Source organism: Bos taurus, chromosome 24 (genome assembly GCF_002263795.3).
Source record: "Bos taurus isolate L1 Dominette 01449 registration number 42190680 breed Hereford chromosome 24, ARS-UCD2.0, whole genome shotgun sequence".
In the NCBI taxonomy this organism is placed as follows: Eukaryota; Metazoa; Chordata; class Mammalia; order Artiodactyla; family Bovidae; genus Bos; species Bos taurus.
Window position 1 is genome coordinate 17,551,666 of NC_037351.1, and position 7,513 is coordinate 17,559,178.

Below are 7,513 nucleotides of genomic sequence, written 5' to 3' on the forward strand. Positions count from 1 at the left end.
GAAGAAAAGAATAAAATACTTAGGGCTAAATCTACCTAAAGAAACAAAAGACCTATATATAGAAAACTATAAAACACTGATGAAAGAAATCAAATATTACTCAAGTAGATGGAGAAATATACCATGTTCATGGATTTGCAGAATCAATATAGTGAAAATGAGTATAATACCCAAAGCAATCTATAGATTCAATGCAATACCTATCAAGCTACCAATGGTAATTTTCATAGAACTAGAACAAATAATCTCACAATTTGTATGGAAATACAAAAAGCCTCAAATAGCCAAAGCAATCTTGAGAAAGAAGAATGGAGCTGGAGGAATCAACCTGCCTGATTTCAGATTATACTACAAAGCTTCAGTCATAAAGACAGTATGGTATTGGCACAAAGACAGAAATATAGAACAATGGAACAAAATAGAAAGTTCAGAGATAAATCCACACACCTATGGACACCTTGTTTTTGACAAAGGAGGCAAACATATACAATGGAGAAAAGACAATCTCTTTAACAAACGGTCCTGGGAAAACTGGTCAACCACTTGTAAAACAATGAAACTAGAACACATTCTAACATCATACACAAAAATAAACTCAAAATGGATTAAAGATCTAAATGTAAGAACAGAAACTATAAAACCCCTAGAGGAAAACTAGGCAAAACACTCTCTGACATAAATCACAGCAAGATCTTCTATGATCCATCTCCCAGAGTAATGGAAATAAAAGCAAAAATAAACAAATGGGATCTAGTTAAACATAAAAGCTTTTGTACAATGAAGGAAACTATAAGCAAGGTGAAAAGATAGCCTTCAGAATGGGAGAAAATAATAGCAAACAAAGCAACTGCCACAGACTTAATCTCGAAAACATACAAGCAGCTTGTACAGCTCAATATCAGAAAAATAAATGACCCAGTCAAAAAATTGGCCAAAGAACTAAACAGACATTTCTCCAAAGAAGACATAGAGATGGCTAACAAACACATGAAAAGATGCTCAACATCACTCATTAATAGACAAATGCAAATCAAAACTACAGTGAGGTACCATCTCATGCTAGTCAGAATGGCTGCTAGAAAAAGTCTACAAACAATAAGTATTGGAGATTGTGTGGAGAAAAGAGAATCCTCTTACACTGTTGGTGGGAATGCAAACTAGTACAGCCACTATGGAGAATAGTGTGGGGAGTCTTTAAAAAACTGGATTTAGAACTGGCATACAACCCAGCAATCCCACCGCTGGGCATACACATCAAAGAAACCAAAATTAAAGGAGACACATGTACCGCAATGTTCATCACAGTACTGTTTACAATAGCTAGGACATGTAAGCAACCTAGAGGCCTATTGGCAAACAGATGGATGAGAAAGCTGTGGTACATATACACAATGGAATATTACTCAGCTATTAAAAAGAACGCATTAGAATCAGTTCCAATGAGATGGATGAAACTGGAGCCTATTATACAGAATGAAGCCAGTCAGAATGAAAAACACCAATAGAGTATATTAACACATATACCAACATCCGCTGGATCATGGAAAAAGCAAGAGAGTTCCAGAATAACACCTATTTCTGCTTTATTGACTATGACAAAGACTTTGACTGTGTAGATCACAATAAACTGTGGAAAATTCTGAAAGAGATGGGAATACCAGACCACCTGACCTGCCTCTTGAGAAATTTGAATGCAGATCAGGAAGCAACAGTTAGAACTGGACATGGAACAACAGACTGGTTCCAAATAGGAAAAGGAGTATGTTAAGGCTATATACTATCAGACAGGATCAGTTGCTCAGTCGTGTCCAACTCTCCGTGACCCCATAAATGGCAGCACATCAGGCCTCCCTGTCCATTACCAACTCCCGGAGTTCACTCAGATTCATGTCCAACGAGTCATTGATGCCATCCAGCCATCTCATCCTCTGTCATCCCCTTCTCTTCCTGCCCCCAATCCCTCCAAGCATCAGAGTCTTTTCCAATGAGTCAACTCTTCGCATGAGGTGGCCAAAGTACTGGAGTTTCAGTTTTAGCATCATTCCTTCCAAAGAAATCTCAGGGCTGATCTCCTTCAGAATGGACTGGTTGGATCTTCTTGCAGTCCAAGGGACTCTCAAGAGTCTTCTCCAACACCACAGTTCAAAAGCATCAATTCTTCGGCGCTCAGCTTTCTTCACAGTCCAACTCTTGAATCCATACATGACCACAGGAAAAACCATAGCCTTGACTAGACAAACCTTTGTTAGCAAAATAACGTCCTGCTTTTGAATATGCTATCTAGGTTGGTCATAACTTTCCTTCCAAGGAGTAAGCGTCTTTTAATTGCATGGCTGAAGTCACCATCTGTAGTGATTTTGGAGCCCAGAAAAATAAAGTCTGACACTGTTTCCACTGTTTCCCCATCTATTTCCCATGAAGTGGTGGGACCAGATGCCATGATCTTCGCTTTCTGACTGTTGAGCTTTAAGCCAACTTTTTCACTCTCCACTTTCACTTTCATCAAGAGGCTTTTGAGTTCCTGCTTATTTAACTTATATGCACAGTACATCATGAAAACGCTGGACTGGAAGAAACACAAGCTGGAATCAAGATTGCCAGGAGAAATATCAATAACCTCAGATATGCAGATGACACCACCCTTATGGCAGAAAGTGAAGAGGAACTAAAAAGCCTCTTGATGAAGGTGAAAGTGGAGAGTGAAAAAGTTGGCTTAAAGCTCAATATTCAGAAAACAAAGATCATGGCATCCGGTCCCATCACTTCATGGGAAATAGATGGGAAAACAATGGCAACAGTGTCAGACTTTATTTTTGGGGCTCCAAAATCACTGCAGATGGTGATTGCAGCCATGAAATTAAAAGATGCTTACTCCTTGGAAGGAAAGTTATGATCAACCTAGACAGTGTATTGAAAAGTAGAGACATTACTTTGCCAACAAAGGTCCGTTTAGTCAACGCTACGGTTTTTCCTGTGGTCATGTATGGATGTGAGAGTTGAACTGTGAAGAACCTGAGCGCAGAAGAATTGACACTTTTGAACTGTGGTGTTGGAGAAGACTCTTGAGAGTCCCTTGGACTGCAAGGAGATCCAACCAGTACATTCTGAAGGAAATCAGCCCTGGGATTTCTTTGGAAGGAATGATGCTAAAACTGAAACTCCAGTACTTTGGCCACCTCATGCGAAGAGTTGACTCATTGGAAAAGACTCTGATGCTTGGAGGGATTGGGGGCAGGAGGAGAAGGGGACAACAGAGGATGAGATGGCTGGATGGCATCACCAACTCGATGGACGTGAGTTTGAGTGAACTCCGGGAGTTGGTGATGGACAGGGAGGCCTGGCGTGCTGCAATTCATGGGGTCGCAAAGAGTCAGACACAAGTGAGCAACTGAACTGAACTGAACTGATATGGAATTTAGAAAGATGGTAATGATGACCTTATTGCCAAATTCAGACTTAAATTTAAGAAAGTAGGGAAAACAACTAGACCATTCAGGTATGACCTAAATCAAATCCCTTATATTATACAGTAGAAGTGAGAGATAGATTTAAGGGCCTAGATCTGAAAGACAGAGTTACTGATGAACTAGGGATGGAGGTTCCTGACATTGTACAGGAGACAGGGATCAAGATCATCCCCATGGAAAAGAAATGCAAAAAAGCAAAATGGCTGTTTGGGAATGCCTTACAAATAACTGTGAAAAGAAGAGAAGGAAAAGCAAAGGAGAAAAGGAAAGATATAAGCATCTGAATGCAGAGTTCCAAAGAATAGCAAGGAGAGATAAGAAAGCTTTGCTCAGTGATCAATGCAAAGAAATAGAGGAAAACAACAGAATGGGAAAGACTACAGCTCTCTTGAAGAAAATTAGAAATACCAAGGGAACATTTCATGCAAAGATGGGCTTGATAAAGGACAAAAATGGTACGGACCTTTAAGAAGAGGTAGCAAGAATACACAGAAGAATGGTACAAAAAAGATCTTCATGACCAAGATAATCACGATGGTGTGATCACTCACCTACAGCCAGAAATCCTGGAATATGAAGTCAAATGGGCCTTAGAAAGCATCACTATGAACAAAGCTAGTGGAGGTGATGGAATTCCAGTTGAGCTCTTTCAAATCCTGAAATATGATGCTGTGAAAGTGTTGCACTCAATATGCCGGCAAATTTGGAAAACTCAGCAGTGGCCACAGGACTGCAAAAGGTCAGTTTTCATTCCAATCCCAAAGAAAGGCAATGCCAAAGAATGCTCAAACTACCGCACAATTGCACTCGTCTCACACGCTAGTAAAGTAATGGTCAAAATTCTCTAAGCCAGGCTTCAGCAATATGTGAACTGTGAACTTCCTGATGTTCAAGCTGGTTTTAGAAAAGGCAGAGGAACCAGAGATCAAATTGCAAACATCCTCTGGATCATGGAAAGAGCAAGAGAGTTCCAGAAAAAGATATAATTTTGCTTTCTTGACTATGCCAAAGCCTTTGACTGTATGGATCACAATAAACTGTAGAAAATTCTTCAAGAAATGGGAATACCAGAACACCTGACTTGCATCTTGAGAAACCTGTATGCAGGTCAAGAAATAACAGTTAGAACTGGACATAGAACAACAGACTGGTTCCAAATAGGAAAAGGTGTATGTCAAGGCTGTATATTGTCACCCTGCTTGTTTAACTTATATGCAGAGTACATCATGAGAAATGCTGGGCCTGAGGAAGCACAAGATAGAATCAAGATTGCCAGGAGAAATATCAATAACCTCAGATATGCAGACGACACCACCCTTATGACAGAAAGTGAAGAGGAACTAAAAAGCCTCTTGATGGGAGTGAAAGAGGACAGTGAAAAAGTTGGCTTAAAGCTCAACATTCAGAAACCGAAGGTCATGGCATCTGGTCCCATCACTTCATGGGAAATAGATGGGAAAACAGTGGAAACAGTGTCAGACTTTATTTTTGGGGGGTCGAAAATCACTGCAGATGGTGATTGCAGCCATGAAATTAAAAGACACTTACTCCATGGAAGGAAAGTTATGACCAACCTAGACAGCATATTCAAAAGCAGAGACATTACTTTGCCAACAAAGGTCCGTCTAGTCAAGGCTATGGTTTTTCCAGTGGTCATGTATGGATATGAGAGTTGGACTGTGAAGAAAGCTGAGCACTGAAGAATTGATGCTTTTGAACTGTGTTGTTGGAGAAGACTCTTGAGAGTCTCTTGGACTGCAAGGAGATCCAACTAGTCTATTCTAAAGGAGATCAGTCCTGGGTGTTCTTTGGAAGGACTGATGCTGAAGCTGAAACTCCAGTACTTTGGCCACCTCATGGGAAGAGTTGACTCATTGGAGAAGACTCTGATGCTGGGAGGGATTGAGGGCAGGAGGAGAAGGGGACGACAGAGGATGAGATGGCTGGATGGCATCACCAACTCGATGGACATGAGTTTGAGTGAACTCCGGGAGTTGGTGATGGACAGGGAGGCCTGGTGTGCTGCAATTCATGGGATTGCAAAGAGTTGGACATGACTGAGCAATTGAACTGAACTGAACTGATATATGAGACAGCAGAAGAGACACAGATATAAAGAACAGACGTTTGGACTCTGTGGAAGAAGGCGAGGGTGGGATGATTTGAGAGAATACCATTGAAACATGTATATTATCATATGTGAAACAGATCACCAGTCCAAATTTGGTGCATGAAACAGGACACTCAAAGCCGGTGCACTGGGACAACCTAGAGGGATGGGATGGGAAGGGAGGCAGGAGGGGGAGTTGGAATGGGGGACACATGTACACCCATGGCTGACTCATGTCAATATATGGCATAACCCACAATATTGTAAAGTAATTAGCCTCCAATTAAATAAATAAAGTAATACTTAAAAAAAAATACTGGAGTGGTTAAATGAATGGAGTCTAATGTCCAAGTAACTATTGCATTTCAATACAAGATTTATCATTTACCAGCTAATTGACCTTGAATTACTTAATCTCTATGTATTTCAGTTTCCTCATGTATAAAAATAAGTATGATGAAAATAGGGCTTCCCTGATAACTCAGTTGATAAAAAATCTGCCTGCAATGCCAAAGACCCTGGTTCAATTCCTGGGTCTGGAAGATTCACTGGAGAATGGATAGGCTATCCACTCCATTGTTCTTGGGCTTTCCTTGTGGCTCAGCTGGTAAAGAATCTGCCTGCAATGCAGCAGACCTGGGTTTGATGAACTATGATGAAAATAATAGTTCATCTTTCATAAGAGTAATAAAAACATGTGACAATATTTTGTACCTTAGAAATATGACTTGTATATATTAATTAGCATATAAGGCAATGGCACCCCACTCCAGTGCTCTTGCCTGGAAAATCCCATGGATGGAGGAGCCTGGTAGGCTGCAGTCCATGAGGTTGCTAGGAGTTGGACACGACTGAGCGACTTCCCTTTCACTTTTCACTTTCATGCATTGGAGAAGGAAATGGCAACCCACTCCAGTGTTCTTGCCTGGAGAATCCCAGGGCCTGGGGAGCCTGGTGGGCTGCCGTCTGTGGGGTCGCATAGAGTCGAACACAACTGAAGCGACTTAGCAGCAGCAGCAATCCTTGCTTATGTAAAAGAAAATAATTCTTGGAGTGGCTTAGTTAGGCATGCTTAAATTTATTTTTATTTTTAAAATTATTTTCTATCCTCTGGTGTAAGTAAGAGATAACTAAATTTTAAAATGATTTAAGAAGTATTCACACTTTTTTAACAACTATATATAGGTAAAATTGACATATAACAAACTGTATATATTTAAAACATACAATTTGATAAATTTTAAAATATGTGTATAAAAGCAAAATAATTACCACAATCAAAATACATCACTCCCCAAAATTTCTTTGTGTCCCTATGTAATTTTTTTTTTCCTGCCCTACTGGTTTTGTCTATTCCTCAGGTAAGAATGGTAGAAGGCAATGGCACCCCACTCCAGTACTCCTGCTTGGAAAATCCCATGGGTGGAGGAGCCTGGTGGGCTGTAGTCCATGGGGTCGCTAGAGTCGGACACGACTGAACGACTTCACTTTGACTTTTCACTTTCCTGCATTGGAGAAGGAAATGGCAACCCACTCCAGTGTTCTTGCCTGGAGAATCCCAGGGACGGGGGAGCCCTGTGGGCTGCCATCTATGTGGTCACACAGAGTCGGACACGACTGATGTGACTTAGCAGCAGCAGCAGGTAAGAAATTGAGCTGCTTAGTGTCAGTGCAGATTAGTTTGCATTTTCTGAAATCTTATTTAAGTGTAATACTGCAGGAAGTAGTCTTTATTATTTGGCTTCTTTCCCTCTGCACAATTATTTTGAGAGCCATCAATGTTGTTGCCTGCGTCAATAGTTCATTCCTTCTTATTCCCAAGTGGTATACCATTGTGTAGGGATACAATTTGTTTAACCATTCACCATTTGAGGAACATACAGATTTACTAAAGCTTTTGTCTATTACAAATAAAGATGATATGAATATTCATGTA